Source organism: Tupaia chinensis, unplaced genomic scaffold, assembly GCF_000334495.1.
Source record: "Tupaia chinensis unplaced genomic scaffold, TupChi_1.0 Scaffold144482_1, whole genome shotgun sequence".
Lineage (NCBI taxonomy): Eukaryota > Metazoa > Chordata > Mammalia > Scandentia > Tupaiidae > Tupaia > Tupaia belangeri.
Window position 1 is genome coordinate 1,434,941 of NW_006204341.1, and position 17,230 is coordinate 1,452,170.

At 39.5% G+C, this 17,230-nt stretch overlaps 2 pseudogenes; both read right to left on the reverse strand.

Moving 5' to 3' along the window:
• Positions 1–307: 307 nt before the first annotated feature.
• Positions 308–1,344, reverse strand: LOC102481676 (serum response factor-binding protein 1 pseudogene; annotated as a pseudogene).
• A 4,442-nt stretch (positions 1,345–5,786) lies between these two features.
• On the reverse strand, positions 5,787–6,577 carry LOC102476338 (ferritin light chain-like; annotated as a pseudogene).
• Positions 6,578–17,230: the final 10,653 nt, after the last annotated feature.

Sequence of the window (17,230 nt, forward strand, 5' to 3'; positions counted from 1 at the left end):
GGCACGTGTGTGTCCATGCTAAAGATCTTCAGAGGTGAATGGAGAAGAAGGGACTGCAGCGTGGCCATCACCCCTGGGTGGTGATTTCTTACTGTCTCTCCAGCAAGCACATGTGCCCTATAGCAAAAAAATCTCTCTCTTAAAACGAAACAAAACAAAACCTGATTTTTTTTTTAATATAAAAGGCAAAACCACCCTACAACCCCTCCAAAGAGACTTCAAAAACAAGTTTAAATAACAGGTTAGTGGGGGGAAAAAGAAAAAGAAAATGATTTTTAGGTGGAAAACTCATAAAAAGAGGCACTAGTCAGTCATCAAATGCAATTTTTTTTCCCCTGAAACACAGCAATTTTAGACTGCTGCTCTTTGCGCCTCTTGCTTGCTTCCCATGAAGGATGAAGGGGCAGCTCCAATGGTGGCTTTCGATTTTCAAGTCGTCTTTGTGTGTTCCTGCTAAATCCATTCTTCATCTGAGGTTCATTTTGTGGAAAATCTGGAAAGAGAAAGCAAAAATAATAGCCAACTATCTACATAAATGGGACACAAGAGAAATAGATTTCACCTTCTCCAAACCAACATTAAGGAAAGATGTTTTGGTTTCCTTATGTGAGATATCTCACAATTTAAAGTCTGACAGGGATCAGTCTGAGGTTGAAAACGTCTCTGTGAGCAGTCAATTTGGGGACACAGCTCCTAACTTAAAGTTTACTGAGTGCCTCATGTGCTGTGTCGTATCATTTAGATAAAGAAAGAAAACACAGAATCAGCTTCACGGCTGTGAAGTCTCCCCCAGCCAGTGTACCCCTGGCAGAACCAGAACTCACTTTGTGGTCACTGACAACAGCTCCTTCATGCTGGGATTTACTTGCTCCATCACTTGAACACAAAGCAGCCTTAGGACGATTTTCTTCTGAAGTATTCTTTAGTGACTCAACTTCAGGAGCATTCTGCCTTGCATCTTTAAAGGCTTGGACGGCAGCTTTTAGTGCATCTGTTTTTTTCTTTAGATAAGGATGTGTGGCTAGTCTGGCGATTGCTCTTTCAGCTGCGGTAGAATCTGGCTTTTTTCAAATTTCATCAAAGTTGATGTTATCACCAAGAGCAGATTTAGTTACGACATCAGGTTTTAATTCCTTCATAGCATGGATTTCTTCAAGCAATCATTGAGCCCGTCTTTGGTTTTTCAACAGTGCATCTTCAGTACCCTTTTTTGACTTCAGTCTCCCGACACTTGTGACAAGTTTTCGGATAACCAAAACCCGGATTATCTTCACTTCTTTTCTCATCTTCACAACCTCGTTATTGAGGTTCAGAGGGGCCGGCTGGGCCATGGCAGGTGGAGGAAGATCCAGTGTTTATTGATTATTGATCAGGGTATAAAAAATACCATTCTTTATTTTTTGCTGTTCATTCCTTTTTGGAATTTTTGGAATGCTCAGCTCCACAATGAGATGTGGAGATAATTCACATTTGCCCAAAAACTTACATCATGCTGAGGTAAGGAAACTTTAGGACAAAGAAATATAAATGTTTATCTTAGGTAAATGGTGAAGCCCAAGCACAATCATACACAGGGAGTTTTTGAAAAGTTCATGGAAAGTGCATTTTATGAAAAAAACTATGTATGGCTAGCAAATGGGGTTTTTGCACCAAAGTAAAGGTGTACTTTACTTCCATTTTTCCGTGAACTTTTTGAAGTCTCCTTATAGAATGACATCCCAACCTAACCTCTGAGATCATGTTGTCACAATGTGACAATGAGGAAGTTTACCTATAAAAGTCTAACTTTCTCCACCTATGAGATAGATTAGATAACAGTGACCTCCCTTTTTATTGATGAGTTTTGAGAGCTATTAAATTGGCGCTTTTTAAGGGGGATGCTAAGTAGTAGTAATAAACAAATTTCACTTAAAACAATGAATAATGGAGTCTGTGCTTCATTTATCATTCCTGGTAATTCAAGTATATCAGAGGAAGCCAGTCATTTTTTTCAACTTTCTTGGTAAATTTGCAATTCAGAAATAATTCTTTGGATATTTTTATGCCTCCCTTCCCAATTTATCATTGGGTGTTAAGAAAAGCTTCTGCTTGTTGATTTTGTATCTGTTCCCCAGCAATCTGTTGAGAGCTAATGGTAAATAAAAGGTTACCTTGATGAAACATTGTGAGTCTAAATTTAAGGAAGAAGATTAGGCTGGATTAGGTTAAGAAATACAGCCTATGGGACTGGTTCTATTTCCTACTGGCTTAGGCAGCCAGATCCCAAATGGCCAACCTTGCAATTTGAGTCCCAGACCCAGCAGCTCGAAAATCATGCTAGGCATGACAAGACTCAATTGAGGGTGCTTCTCTCTCTCTCTGTCACTCTGTCTCTTGTGTGCACTCACAGGCTCTCTATCATGAGTAAAATAAATAAACCTTTGAAATATACATTAAATATCAAATTGCAAAATAATACTTATAAAATATTAGTAAGTTATAATGAATAATTATACAATAAATATATTTCTACCACCACCCAATTTAAAATTCAAAATATTACATCAACTTTAAAATATCTTCAGGATCATTTTCTGATCCTATTTCCATTTAACCCCTTGGAGACAACCAGTATCCTGAATATGTGTATATTTTTCTCCTGCATTTTTTTTGTAGTTTTGTCACATGATATTAATATCTCTATATAATATCTTGATTATTTTTGTATAATTATGAACTTAATTGTAATTTTTATTTTTATAATTGCCAGAGGGCATGTGCACTTATCAGAGAGAAACAGAGAGGGAGAGGGTTCAGAAAGCACCCCTCATGGGGGATGATCATGTTCCATTTCTTTAGTCTCCTGGGATTTTGGGCATGCATGCACACTTGCCCAGCATGTTTTTCAAGGTGCCAGGCCCATGATTTGAACTGCAGTTAGCCGTGTGGGATCTGTCTCCCTTAACCACTAGGCTACAGGACTGGCCCAATTTTTTTTTAAGTTTCTTTCATGAGAGTAAGAGACACAGAGATAAAGAGAAAGACAAGCATACTCAACAGGATCTCATGGTGTGATATTCCCCCTAGCGTTTCCAGGCAACCAGGATCACAGGCACACATGCCTAGCATGTACAGATTTACTAGGGAATTAAACCTGTGATCTTACCTACGGATCTGGCATCACTTGAACAGAACATTAACACTGCACCATTAAGCTGGCCCACAATTTAATTTTTTTTCAAAGAATATGCTTATTTGTCTTTCACTTGATTTTTTCATGCAATAGTCTTAGGATCATCCATTTGATTATGTGAAGCCATACTTCATTAATTTTCATTGCTATGTAATATTGAGGATATGACACAATTTGTCAAACCATTCCACTGTTCATAGCCTTTGGTTTGTTGCCATTTGAGGATCCTAGGGAAGCAGTGTTATAAACATTCTTGTCCATATTTCTAACCATGTATTTTACACATGTCACTACCAAACTGCCAGATCTGGGACTTGAACCATGGTCAACCATGTGGGAGTACAGTGTCTTAGTCACCACACCACCTGCTGTCCCCCAAGGTAGGATATTTTCTTTACAATTCCTTAATATGTGAGAGAAGAACATGTCTATTTCCAGTTCACCTTTATACTGGGGATATAGCATTTAAGGATCCTGGTTTTACATGAGAGTCGGGATCTCATAGTAGATTTCCCACCTGGTTGACCTTAGTCTTTATCTCCTGTTCTCCACACCCACAGTGTCATAAAACATTGAAAGCTCAAATTCACTGTTTGACAAATGCCCTAATGGCAAAAGTGAGCTTACTTGTCTGGGCTCCTGCTTTTATTTTGTTTCTTACATCCTCTGCATATTCTTTATTTTCTTGACAACTTATTTACACATTAAGTAGGTAAACAAACACACACAAACACACACACACACACTTTAAGTAGGTAAACACACACACACAAACACACACACACACACACACAATAGCATTGTTGAACAAAATCAGAAATTAATGAATGCTAGTGTTATGGAAATGAAAGGGGATGCAGAGAATAACCATGGAAACTCTGTGCTCTGAGAGTGTGGAATTCAATGGAAGCTGTCATGACTTCCTTAATTGTTGCAATATGTTGTGGTTTGGTTTGGTTTGGTTTGGTTTTTGCATCATTATTATCAGAGAATGTGAGACTTCTGTGGTTGAGGTCTGAAGGACACATTCAGTCCTTTTAGAATGACAGTGAATCACCAGTGAATTGTTACTATCTTGAGTTTACAACTATAATTCTGCTAATCAGGTAATGTCTTAATAAACTAACATTTTTTTTTCTTTTTTAAATGTTTTTGCCATAGGGCACATGTGCTCACTGGACAGAGACAGAGAGAGACAGTGAGAAGAAAAGCAAGAAATCACTCCCCAGGGTGAATGGCCACCATGCCTCAATTCTTTCTTCTCTATTATTCTCCTGGAATTTGGGGCATGCATACACTCACACCGAGTATAATTTTCAAGTTGCCAGGTCCGGGACTCAAACCATGGTTAGCCATATGGGAGTCCAGCACCTTAACCATCATGCCAGCAGGTGGTGATTTCTTAATTTTCTTAAAATGCATGTTTTGTGGTCATCATTGCCAGAAGATGAGAATATTTGAGTCTTGGACAGGAGTTGAATAGATGAGAATTTATGGCAATTTGAAAGGGTTGTTTTATGTATTGTATTTTTGTTTTGTGTGTTTATTTTACTTAAGTATATTTCTGGGTCCTAAAAGGAAAACCATTCAGCTACACAATTTGAAGGAAGTTTATTAGCAAGTAATATTTTAAAGCACAACTCAGGGCCAACACATGGCGTGGTGGTTAAGGCAACTGGATCCCATATGTTTGCGTAGTTTGAGTCCTAGACACAGTGGCTTGAAAAACATATCAGGCTCCTCTATGTGTGTGTCCAAAGTCCTGATAGAAGAGAGAGATGGAAGAGAAGGGATTGCAATGTGACCATCTCCCATGTGGGGGGTGCTTTCTCACCCCACCCTTCCAGCCCTCTTCTGAGGACATGTACGCCCCCCTCTGACAAAACTTAAAATTAAAAAAAAAAACCCTCAACTCTAAACCTTCTCCCATGTTTGAGCAAAAGATGAGGTAATATACTGTAGTTGTTAAGAGCAAGCTCTCTGAAGCCCATAGTGCAAAGTTCTACCATCTCCACGACACAATTTTTGTCAAGTTACATAATCCCTCCACCTTAGTTACTTCATCTGCAAATGGATATAAATGGAGTTACAAATGTCATGTGTAATTTAGCCTGGTACCTGACACTAAAAAACGTAAATCTTGGGTGAATAGGTGGCACAGAGATTAAGGTGGGTGTATCCTACATGACCAATGGCACAGTTCGAGTCCTGGACCCAGTGACTTGCAAAACATTCCAGGCATGTGTGCCCAGAATTCTCAGAGGAGAATGATGAATTGGATTTTCAGTGGGGCCATCCTCCCAGGGAGTGATTTCTCATTAATTTCTCTCTCTCTCTCTCTCTCTCTCTCTCTGGCAAGCACACATGTCCTATAGCAAAAGAACTAAAACCAAAAACAAAAAACATGAATGTTACTTGTGGTTGTTCTTATAAGGGAATTTCAGTTTATTTTGATGCTAATTTTTTTTCTGCCAAAGCTTTATTTTTATTCGTTCCAAGCCATGAGAGAGGGCTCTAGGATAGTTAAAAAGCTGCCAAGTGGCTGGGGGGAGAGGGTCGAAGCTCTGATACCAAAAAAGTACAAGGGCTCAAGGCTGCTGGGCACTGAAGGCCCCTAATCATGCTTCAGGGTGAACCTTTGGGAGAAATACTTGCCCAGTCCAACCTGGGGGACTACCCTGTGGAGGTTAATCAGGTGATTGCCCATATTGTTGATGAGTTCCACTTCCATATCTAGGAAGTGGGTCTCCAGGAAGTCACAGAGATAGGGGTCAGTGTGGGCAGAATCCAGGACATGAAGATCCAAAAGAGCCTGGTTCAGACTCTTCTCCAGGGCCAGGCCAACTTCCATGACATCTAGGGTTTTACTCATCTCATTGTGAGTTGGCTTCTACATGGTTTCTGTGTCCTGGAAAACAGTGTTGCTACAGTACTCATTTTGCATCTTCAAGAGATGTTCCAGGGCCAGCAGGTGTGTAGTGATTAAGGTACTGAACTCTCACCCACAGTTCAAGTCCCAGACCCAGTGGCTTTAAAACCACATGGGGGGATGTGCATGTGTGCCCAAGATCCTGAGAGGAAAATGGAAGAGGAGGGATTGCGGTGTGGCCATCCTCCCCAAGGGGTTATTTCTCACTCCTCTCTGCCTCCCTCTGCCTACCAGGCAAGTGCATGCACCTTAAAGTTAAAATCTGTTGGAAAAAAAATAGAGACGCTCTTACCCCTAAAGCTCCTTCTCAGCCAGCTCCTGGAAGAAGAGGCCCACGGCCTCCAGAGCCACATCAGCATGGTTGAAATAGAAACCCAGTGAAAGGAGGGTATAAGAGGCCCACAGATGCAGACTGACCACATGGTTCACCTCACCTCCACCTCAGCAGAATAATTTTGATAAATCTGGGAGCTCATGGTTGATCTGCAAGTAAGAATTAACCACAAAAAACAGTGTTGACTGGTCCCAAAAGCAGGAGAGGATCAAGAAGATGGTCTCAGAGATGGCAACTAGAGAAGAGATTTAAGGGTGGCTGAAGGCTGGGAGGAGAGCCCCGGGGTCAGTTCTCAACAAATGCTGTTGAAGCAAGGGACAGATGTACGGGACCTCCAGGCATGCTGCCGATCCTAAAATATTATAGAAATCCATCTTTAAGTTTTACATAATATATACTTTTTCCATGAATAATGTAAAGATCCTCTTGTATATTAATTACTAATATTTTGAAATGAAACCTAGGAATGATCACATAAGCTTAGGAGTATTTAAGTGTTTTAATTAATGCTTAACAGGGGTAAAATCAATATTTTTACATATTAAAATGATTATTTTTTTAACTGCCAGAGAATGCATGCACTCATGAGAGAGAGGGAGATAGAGAAAAAAAAAAGTACCTGTCAATGGGTCATAGTCACATAGCAATCCCTTTTCCTACATTTCTCCATCTTATCAAGATTTGGGGTATGTATGCACATGTGCCTGGTATTTTTCAAGCTACCAGCACTGAGATTTGAACTATAGTCAGTCATATGGGATCTGGTTCTCTTTTTTTAAGAAAGAGACTTTTGCTATGGGGTTTGTGTGCTTGCTGGAGAGACAGAGAGAGACAGAGAGTGAGAAAGTGAGAAATCACCCCTCAGGGAGATGGCTATGCTACAGTCCCTTCTCTCCACTCTGCTCTCGGGATCTTGGGTACACATGCACCTGCACTCAGTGTGGGTTTCAAGCAGCTGGGTCCAGGACTTGAATTGCGGTTGACCATATGGAAGTCCAACACTTTAACCACTATGCCACCTGCTGACCCCAAGGGATCTGGTTCTTTTAATTTCTGAATTATGGGGCTGACTCTAAAATGACTTTTTAGCCTGAGGTAATTTAAAACAAATGCACCAAGATGGCTGTGGCAAATTGCTGAATCTTCAATAAAAACCATAGTAAGTCCTTCACCTTTTAAAATAAAATGGTTTGTTATAAATACTATTTGTGAGCAAAAAAGATTTCAAGTAATCTACATTTTTTTTTTTCCAGTTATGACTATATTCCACCTAAGGTAGAACAGCAATGTCTGCAACAGGACAAGGGGATGAGAATTAAACATTCAAGATTGCTTTTTTTTTATTTGTTACTTGACCAGGAAAGTGTTGACTGAACCAGCTTCTTCAATGTGCAATTGCACTGGCAATTTTAATTATTAGCGATCACCAATGGCATCCATAATTTGGAAGCAATAGTTAAACAATTACCTATTACATCTGAACTAAAAAAGAAAGAAAGTCAATTAATTGCTTAGAAATTTTTCCTCATCATACAAAAGCTCTTTCTTACTGCTCAGTAACATGATAATAAGAGCCAGATAAAACAGTGATTTGGCACTCAATAACGCGTTTCCCTCCTTAATATTCAAACTACAAATCTCAAATGGCCTTATATAGCATATAGGCAATAGAGCTGAAAAGAGTATATATATGTATGTACATATATATGAGTTTATATTTTTCATGATAGAGAGCACATGTGCATGTACGAGAAAGAGAAAAATACCCTCAACAGGGTCTTGTTACGCAGTAATTCCCTTTCCCTAGCCCTCTGGCTCTTTAGGATCTTGAGCACATGCAGGTATGTGCTTAGCCTGTTTTCGAACTCACTTGGGAATCCAAATTGCAGTCAACCACGTGGATTCCAGCATTGCAGTACAGTTTGCTACTGACTACATCACCAGCCTGGGCTAAGAATATATTTTTTCTTATCAACAAAGGAATCTTGGTAAGAGGTTAAGAATAAGGGAGCTCTTTGGCTTAGGTCATTATGTCTTTGTAATTATGAGATCTACCACAGCAACACAAAACTATGTGATGACTTAATCCCTTTCTTGTCTTTCTCCTCTGTTCCATTTTTCTGTACACACATACGTACATGATCTTCTTGTTCTTCTTACTATTGGAAGTGACTTGTAACGACAGATTTAGGTGCATAAGTAAAAGAGAAAGAAAAACATATGATATGCATTAATCTTGTTCTGTGGCTTGACTCCTAGCTGCCCCGGAGCAGCTCACAGCAGACTAGCATAGGTCTGATAGAGACATCTGGGATATCAGGAAGGTCACCCATTTTTTGGCAGCTTCCTTGTAAACCAAATCCAAGTAAGTTATTCATGACAGAATCTATTTCAATTGTGGGGAAACAGAGTGAAAAAAATTTAGTCTGAACAGTGATTTGGAAAACAGAAATTCTTGGGCTTTGCTCCCAGTCTTAATGTCAACTGCCTCTATAGCTTGGGTACATCCCAGAAGGATACTCCAAGGCTTAATTAGCTTCTTAAATGTTTTGAATGCGGAGATGTACTAAATAAACATATGACAAATCAAACTCGCTAGAGAAAAAAGAGATCTACATTTGGGGGAAAGGGTGGAGAACAGTTATAGAGTGATAGATTATTTCATGTCTGTTCATTCTTACTTTGGAACAGCAGAAAGAAAATATCCTTAAGGAGTATAACATCTTATATAAGCTGCAGAGCAGGAGAAAAGGATAAAAAATCATCAGAAGCTAATAGAATACTGTGATCCATAACCAGTGACTAAAAGTGGGAGGCTGAGTGAAGATGAGGATGAACCGTATAATAATGTAGTGCGAGCCTCCGAGGCTAGGGGAAAAAAAGGCAAGTTTTTCAAGAAAGGAAATAGGACACTCATCTTAGGAGGCAGGGAGCATTATGGTACAGAAAGCAAGAGAGAAGACTAGATAATTAGATGGACTTGTCCCTGAGGAAATAAGTCAGGAGGAAGAGGAGGTGGGTATTATTAATATTGTAGGTAGATGGACACTATAATACCAAACCAATGTTGCTGAACCAAAACACAGGAGCTGAGACATGATGCAGTCAAAACTGCAGGGAATGATTGAAAATGAGATGGAAGATTTACAGCTGTAAGATAATAAGCTAGTCATAAAGTGCTGCTTATCAACTTGGGAAAAAATGGGGGGAAAAATAAAAACAGTAAAATGCAGAGGAGGTGGACAGTGAGAGAATATAATGCAGGCCAGCATTGCAGTTTCAGTCAGGTATAAGAATATGAAGGAAGAGAGAAATAGAACCATAACACAAAGAAAGAAAAGAGGTACAGAAAATGAGATGATACTGAGAGCAAGGAGTGGGACATTACAGAAAGAGATTTGTAGTGTAATAAGATTGGGTACAGCACTCTGGCATGCATGCTCTCCAGGACTTCAATGAGGAATTCAAAAGCAGAAACAAAACTTTTTTTTTTTCTTTTTTAGATTTTTGCTATAGGGTGCATGTGCTCACAGGAGACTGACAGAGACAGAGGGAAAGTGAGAAACATCCTCCCCGGGGAGGATGGCTCTGCCACAGTCCCTTCTGTTCTATTCTCTATCTGGGGTTTGGGGCATGCATACACATGTGCCCAGTGTTTTTCAAGTTGCCTGGTCTAGGACTTCGAACCATGTTTTTGGCCATGTGGGATCCAGCTGGCTTTATATCCATGCCATCTGCCAGCCCAGAGCAGAACTATTGTTACACATGGCTTGCTCATTGAACCCAGTATCTCTTCCTCATAATTACCCTGTATGTCCAATTTCCATTTGCTTCTGCAGAATGAATGGGTATACCTGCTCAAACCACTTTATTATCTTACTAGTCTGTCCTCCTAGAAAATCCAAATCAGAGCTGTGTTCTCAGTTAAGAGGTTTGAATGCCAATATTTCCTGTTATTTCCGATCAGGGCAGTGATTCCATCCAGCAAGTTTGCTAGAGCTGCCTTCAGTTCATACTTCTGTGAAATCTGCTTCACTATTGTCAACCATTTAACTCTGGAGCTTTAAATATTTGACAGAATGTTTTAAGTTAAAACATTGCTATGAGTGTTTCTTTGCTTATCTTTATTTTACATAAAGTTGCCACCTAAAATGCTTAGAGAGCATTTCTTGAAAACAAGATTTACAAATTATTGGTGATTTAGTTAGTTACCTCTTCTGAATTGGACAGATAAAAGCCATAAACCTTAATTACATAATAAAGTTTCCTTCTAAATATCAAAATCCCTAAGAGAACAATCATTTATGGTATCCAGACCAAAATTTTATGTACAAGATCACTAAGTATCCCTCCTGGGTTTAGGGCACAGACTGTTACTGCTTCATGGATGCATTGACCTGCTCAGCTTCACTTACTCCTCTGCCTGCCTAGCTTTACCTCACCCAAGCTGATTTACCCACAAAAGGTAAAGGGACTTTGGTTTAGAAAGAATTTGCCTCTAGGTTTAGATCTTTGAGGAATCTCCATTTTGTTCTCCACAGTGGTTGGACCAATTTATATTCAACCAGCAGTGTAGGAGAGTTCCCCTTTCACCATATCCCCACCAGCACTTACCATTTTTTAATTTTTTAATCTTACTCATTTTGACTTTACAAGCTAAGCTAAGTGATGTATGTGGTTGTATGTATGTATGTGTTGCCTTAAGTATCCTTGCATTGTTTAATTCTAAATAGAGGCTGTGGCGCTGACCAAGCTAACCCAACTAGTCACCAAGATTGACCCATTTACCAAGGCTGGCTCGTGACCTGGTGGTTAAGGGAAATGGATTCCATATGGATGACAGTGCAGTTCAAGTCCCAGTCACAGCAGCTTAACAAACACACTGACCACTTGTGCTTATATGCCCCAAATCCTGACAGGATATAACATGACATTACATTAATATTCTTAGCAACTTCTGCAGTACAAAGTATTAAGTATCCTTACAGAAAACTAAATATACAGGCATACCCCAGAGATATTGCAGGCTGGGTTCCAGACCTTCACAATAAAGCAAATATCATAATAAAGTGAGTCACACAATTTTTAAAGTTTCTTTGTGCATATGAGAGTTATGTTAGCACTATACCTTATTCTAGTAAGTGTACAATAATATTATGTCTAAAAAAAAGTAATGCCCATACCTTAACTTTAAAATATTATATTGCTAGAAATTGCTTATGATCATTTGGACCTTCAGCGAGTCATAATCTTTTTAGTGGTGGAAGGTCTTGCCTCCATGCTGATAGCTGCTGACTGATCAAGGTGGTGGTTGCCAAAAGTTGGGATGACTGTGGCAATTTCTTAAAAATTCTACTGAATAAAGAAATTTGCTGCATCAATTGACTGTTCCTTTCATGAATGATTTCTCTGTAGCATGTGCTGCTGTTCAATAGCATTTTACCCACAAGAGAATTTCTTTCGAAATTGGAGTTAATCCTCTCAAACCCTGCTATCTCTTTATCAATTAAATTTATGTAAACCTTTGTTAAATCCTTTGTTGTTGGTTCAACAATGCTCACAGCATTTTCACCAAGAGTAGATTCCATCTGGAGAAACCACTTTCTTTGCTCATCCATAAGAATCAAGTCTCAGGCCAGCCTTCTGGAGGTTAAGGAGGTTGGATCCACATGACTGATCATGGAGTTTTGGTCCTGGACCTGGTGACTTGAGAAACACATAATACATGTGTGCATGCATTCCCAAAATCCTGAGAAGAAAGAGAGATGGAGGGGAAAGGATTGTAGCATGACCATGAGGGTTGCTTTCTTGCTTTCCTTCTCTCTGTGTTTCTCTCTGGCAAAAGTACACACCCCCAAATAAAATAATAAATAAATAAACGAACAAATGAATAAATAAGAAGCAAATCCTCACCCATTCAAGTTTTCTCATGAGATTGCTATAATTCAAGCACATCTTTAGACTTCACTTCTTTCTAGCTCTCTTGCTATTGATATTTCCACCACATTTGCAGTTACTTCTGCCACTAAAGTCTTGAATCCCTCAAGGTCATCCAGAATAGCGGGAATCAAATTCTTCCAAATTCCTGTTCATGTTAATATTTTGACCTCCTCCTTGGAATTACAAATGTTATTAGTGGCATCAAGAATGGTGAATCCTGGGGAACCAGCAGTTAGCGTAATGGCTACGTCGCTGGACTCCCATGTAGTCAACCGTGGTTCGCGTCCCGGACCCGGTGGCTTAAAACTCACGCAGGGCGCATGTGCGTGCGTGCCCAAGATCCCAAGAGGAGAATGGAGGAGAAGGGATTGCAGCGTGACCATCTCCCCAGGGGGTGATTTCTCGCTTTCTGTCTCTCTGTCTCTCTCTGTCTGGTGAGTGCATGCGCCCTATAGCAAAAATCTCCCTAAAAAAAAGAATGGTGAATCCTTGGGACCACCAGTTAGTGTAATGGCTATGTCGCTGGACTCCCATGTAGTCGACCACGGTTCAAGTCCCAGACCCAGCAGCTTAAACTCACGCCGGGCGGTCATGTGTGGGTGCCTGCCCAAGAGCCCAAGAGGAGAATGAAGGAGAAGGGATTGCGGTGTGGCCATCCCCCCTGGGGGGGTTGATTTCTCTCTTTCTGTCTGTCTTTCTGGCCAGCGTGTGTGCCCTATACCAAAAACCTCTAAAAAAAAAAAAAAAGAATGGTGAATCCTTTCCAGACAGTTTTCAATAGATCATAGGAATTACTATCTATGGCGAATATAGCCTAATGAAATGTACTGCTTTCTTTTTTGCTTGTTTGTTGTTTTTTAAAATTTGCAATAAGGCATGTGTGTTCACCCAAAAGAGAGAGAAAGAGAAAATGAAACTGTGCTCACTAGTGGCAATGGCCACACTGCAATCCCTTCTCCATTCTCCTCTTGGGATTTGGGGCATGCATGCACATGCACTTGGCATGTTTTTTAAACTACCTGGTTTGGGACTCAAACCATGCAGTCTGCCATGTGGAATCCATCTGCCTCAACCACCACACTACTAGCTGGCCCCATGTATTTCTTAAATAATATAAGACTTCAAAGTTAAAAATAACTCCTTTACCCATGGGCTGCAGAATGGATGTTATGTTAGCAGGTCTGAAAACAATATTAATCTCCTGTTCTCCTTGTACATCTCCATCAGAATTCTTGTGTGACCAGGTGAATTGTCAATAAGCAGTCTTTGTTTTTACTATAGGGAGCATGAGTTTCCCAGAGAGATATAGAGAGGGAAAGTGAAGAATCATCCCCCAGAGGGATGGCCACATCACAATCCATTCTCTTCCATTCTCCTCCTAGAATCTTGGACACATGCACACACATCTGGTGTATGTTTCAAGCCACTGGGTCTGGGACTTGAACTGTGGAGTCATCCATGTGGGAACCTAGCACCTTAACCACTATGCCACCTGCTGGTTCAAGGTAGTCATATCTTGAAAAGAAACTTGTTCTTTCTGTGCAATAGGTGTCAACGATGACCTTAAAATATTTAATAAGAAAGAAAGAAATCTTGTAAGCTGATGTGCTGTCATCCAAACTTTGCCGATTATTTATAGAGCACAAGCAGAGTAGATTTACAAAATTCTAAGTTACCTAGGATTTGAGGAATGATAAATGAACATTGTCTTCAACTTAAAGTCACTGGTTGCATTAGCTCCTAGCAAAAGAATCAAGCTGTCCTTTGAAGCTTTGAAGCAAGGTGTTGACTTCTCCCTCTAGTTGTGAAAGTCCTAGACAGTACCTTTCTCTAATAGAAGGCTGTTGCATCTACCTTGAAAATCTGTTATTTAATATAGCCACCATCATTAATTATCTTAACTAGATCTTCTGGATAACTTGTTAAAGCTTCTACATTAGCTCTTGCTACTTCACCTTGCACTGTTTTTTTTGTTTGTTTGTTTTTGTTTTTTAAGAGGATTTTGCTATAGGGCACGTGTGCTCGCCAGAAAGACAGAGAGAGACAGAGAGATAGAAAGCGAGATATCACCCCCCAGGGGGATGGCCACGCCACAATCCCTTCTCCTCCGTTCTCCGTGGAAGACTACATGGGAGTTCAACAACATAGCCATTAGGCTAACTGCTGTTCCCTCACCTTGCACTTTTATGTTATGGAGATTTCTTCTCTCCTTTAACTTCATGAATCCACCTCTACTAACTTTGAACTTTTTTCTGCAACTTCCTCACCTCTTTTCAGCCTTCATAGACTTGAAGAGAGTTAAGGCCTTACTTTGTATTAGAGTTTCACTTTAAGAGAATGTTGTGGCTTATTTGGTTTTCTATTCAGACCACCAAAGCTTTTTGCATATTAGCAATTACTCTGTTTTTCTTTTCTATCATTCATGTGTTCATTAGAATAGCACCTTTAATTTTTTCCAAGAACTTTATCTTCTATTCACAAATTAGCTGTTTGGTACAAGAGGCCTAGCTTTGGACCTATTTTGGTTTTCAACATACCTCCCTGACTAAGCTTAATCATTTCTAGCTCCTGATTTAAAGTGAGACATGCAACTCTTCCTTTCACTTGAACATTTAGAGGCAATTATAAGGCATTTTCTTTTATATTTATTTTTCTTTCTTTCTTCTTTCTTTTTTTAGTTTTTCTATAGGATGTGTATATTCACTAGAGAAAGATGGGGGGGAGGGCCTTGAAAAATCAGAGAAGATGACCACACTGCAATTCATTTTCCTCCATTCTCTTCTTGGGATTTTGGGCATGCATGCACATTGCACCCTGAGTGATTTTCAAGTCACCGGGTCCAGGGCTGGAACAGCAAAGTTGGCCATGTAGGATCCATCTGCCTTAACCTCCACACCACCTGCTGGCCCTTCTTTTACATTGATTCCTTTTGGAAAGGGAGAATAGAAGAAGTACAGGTACCCTTGATTAAATCTCATTTTGCTGCAATCCTTCCCTCCCCACCCCCACTAAACCTCCAGCCAGCCAAGATCATGGCATTTTCAGGTCAACCCAAGCCTCCCATGTGGCTCCAGAGTTACACATCAGCACCACATCATCTGTGTCACCACAACTGGACCACAGAGTTATTAATTGAACTCATTTCAATATTTTTTTTGTCCAGGGACCAGCAGTTAGCATAATGGCTATGTTGCTGAACTCCCATGTAGCTGACTACGGTTTGAGTCCTGTACCCGGTGTGTGTGCCCAAGATCCCAAGAGGAGAATGGAGGAGAAGGGATTGTGGCATGGCCATCCCCCCTGGGGGTTGTTTTCTCACTTTCTGTCTCTCTGTCTTTCTCTCTTTCTAGTGAACACACGTACCCTGTAGCAAATACCTCTCAAAAAATATATATATTATAGATATTTGTCCCAAGGAATAGAGAAGTTCAAGAGAGGGAGAGAGACTCTCTCTGTCTCTCTCTGTCTCTCCAGCGAACTCATGAACCTTATAGCAAAAATCTAAAAAGAAGAAAAAATGAAAAAGAAAGAACTCTTGATAAAATAAATTAAAATAAATTAATTTAAAATTTTTAAATTAAAAAACAAAGAAATCCTGTCACATGCCACTCTATTGATGAATTTTGAAGACATTGTCCTAAGTGAAATAAGCCAATAACAGAAAGACAAATACCATATGATTACACTTATATGAGTTATCTAAGTAGTCAAAGTCATAGAAAAAGGTAATAGAATGGTGACTGCCAAGGTTTAGGGAAAAGGGGGAGTTGTTCAATGGGAATAGAGTTTCAGTTTTATAAGATGAAAAAGTTCTAGACAACCATTTCACAACAACGTGAATGTAGTCGACTCTACTGAATTATACATTTTATAATGGTTAATATGATAACTTTTATATTATGTGTTTTTACTACAATGAAAAGTTGGAAAATAGAAGACACAGTGGCTTGAAAAGCACTGTGCATTGGGCTTACTGATTGTTGTAAGTGACACATATTGCCGTGTATGGATGAGCCAAGGTCAGGTTACTGAAAGATGAAAATGGGACAGCAGGTAGCATGGTGGTTAAGGTGCTAGACTCCCACATGACTGGCCATGGTTTGAGTCCTGGCCCTAGAAGCTTGCTTTCTTGCTTTCCCTATCTCTTTTTCTTTCTATCTGGTGAGCACATGTGCCCTACATTTAAAAAATTTTAAATAATAATAATAAATAAAATAATTATTTTAAAAAGAGTGAAAGATACAAGATCATACCTCAGCAAAGAACTAACCAGTCCCCAGACAGCTATCCAGTCACCAGTCAAACTCAGCAGCTAATCACAGACACATGCAAGAGCCATAGTAAAGATCTGCTGTATCTGACTCAGATCTATAGCACAAACTCAGCTAAATACAGTCCAAATTGTTAATCTACATATTTTTTTGCTATATAAATATTTACTGTTTGAGAAGAAAAAAAAACAGAAATCATTCATCACTCAAAATCTTTCTACTCAGAGGGAGCCAATGGTGAAAATTTAAGTTGTATTTGTGTAAACATGTGTACACATACTCATATGTTGGAGGTATATGTTCTGATTTTAAGCTTCTTTCCAGATCAGAAAATGTATCTCTCTCTGTTTCCATTGGTAGTATGTTTGCACCCTTATTTCTTAATCCCATGCCTTGTTCAGGTGCATTTAAGTTGTTTTCAGTATTGTGATGTTAAAAACAGCAGTGAGATGAGCACTTTGTGGATGTAATTGTACATAACCATGATTATTTCCTTGAGATGAATTCTTAGACATGGGATACCTGGGAGAAAGCTATATAAAATAAATTACTCAGATGTCCTAACATTCTCTTTAAAATGGGGG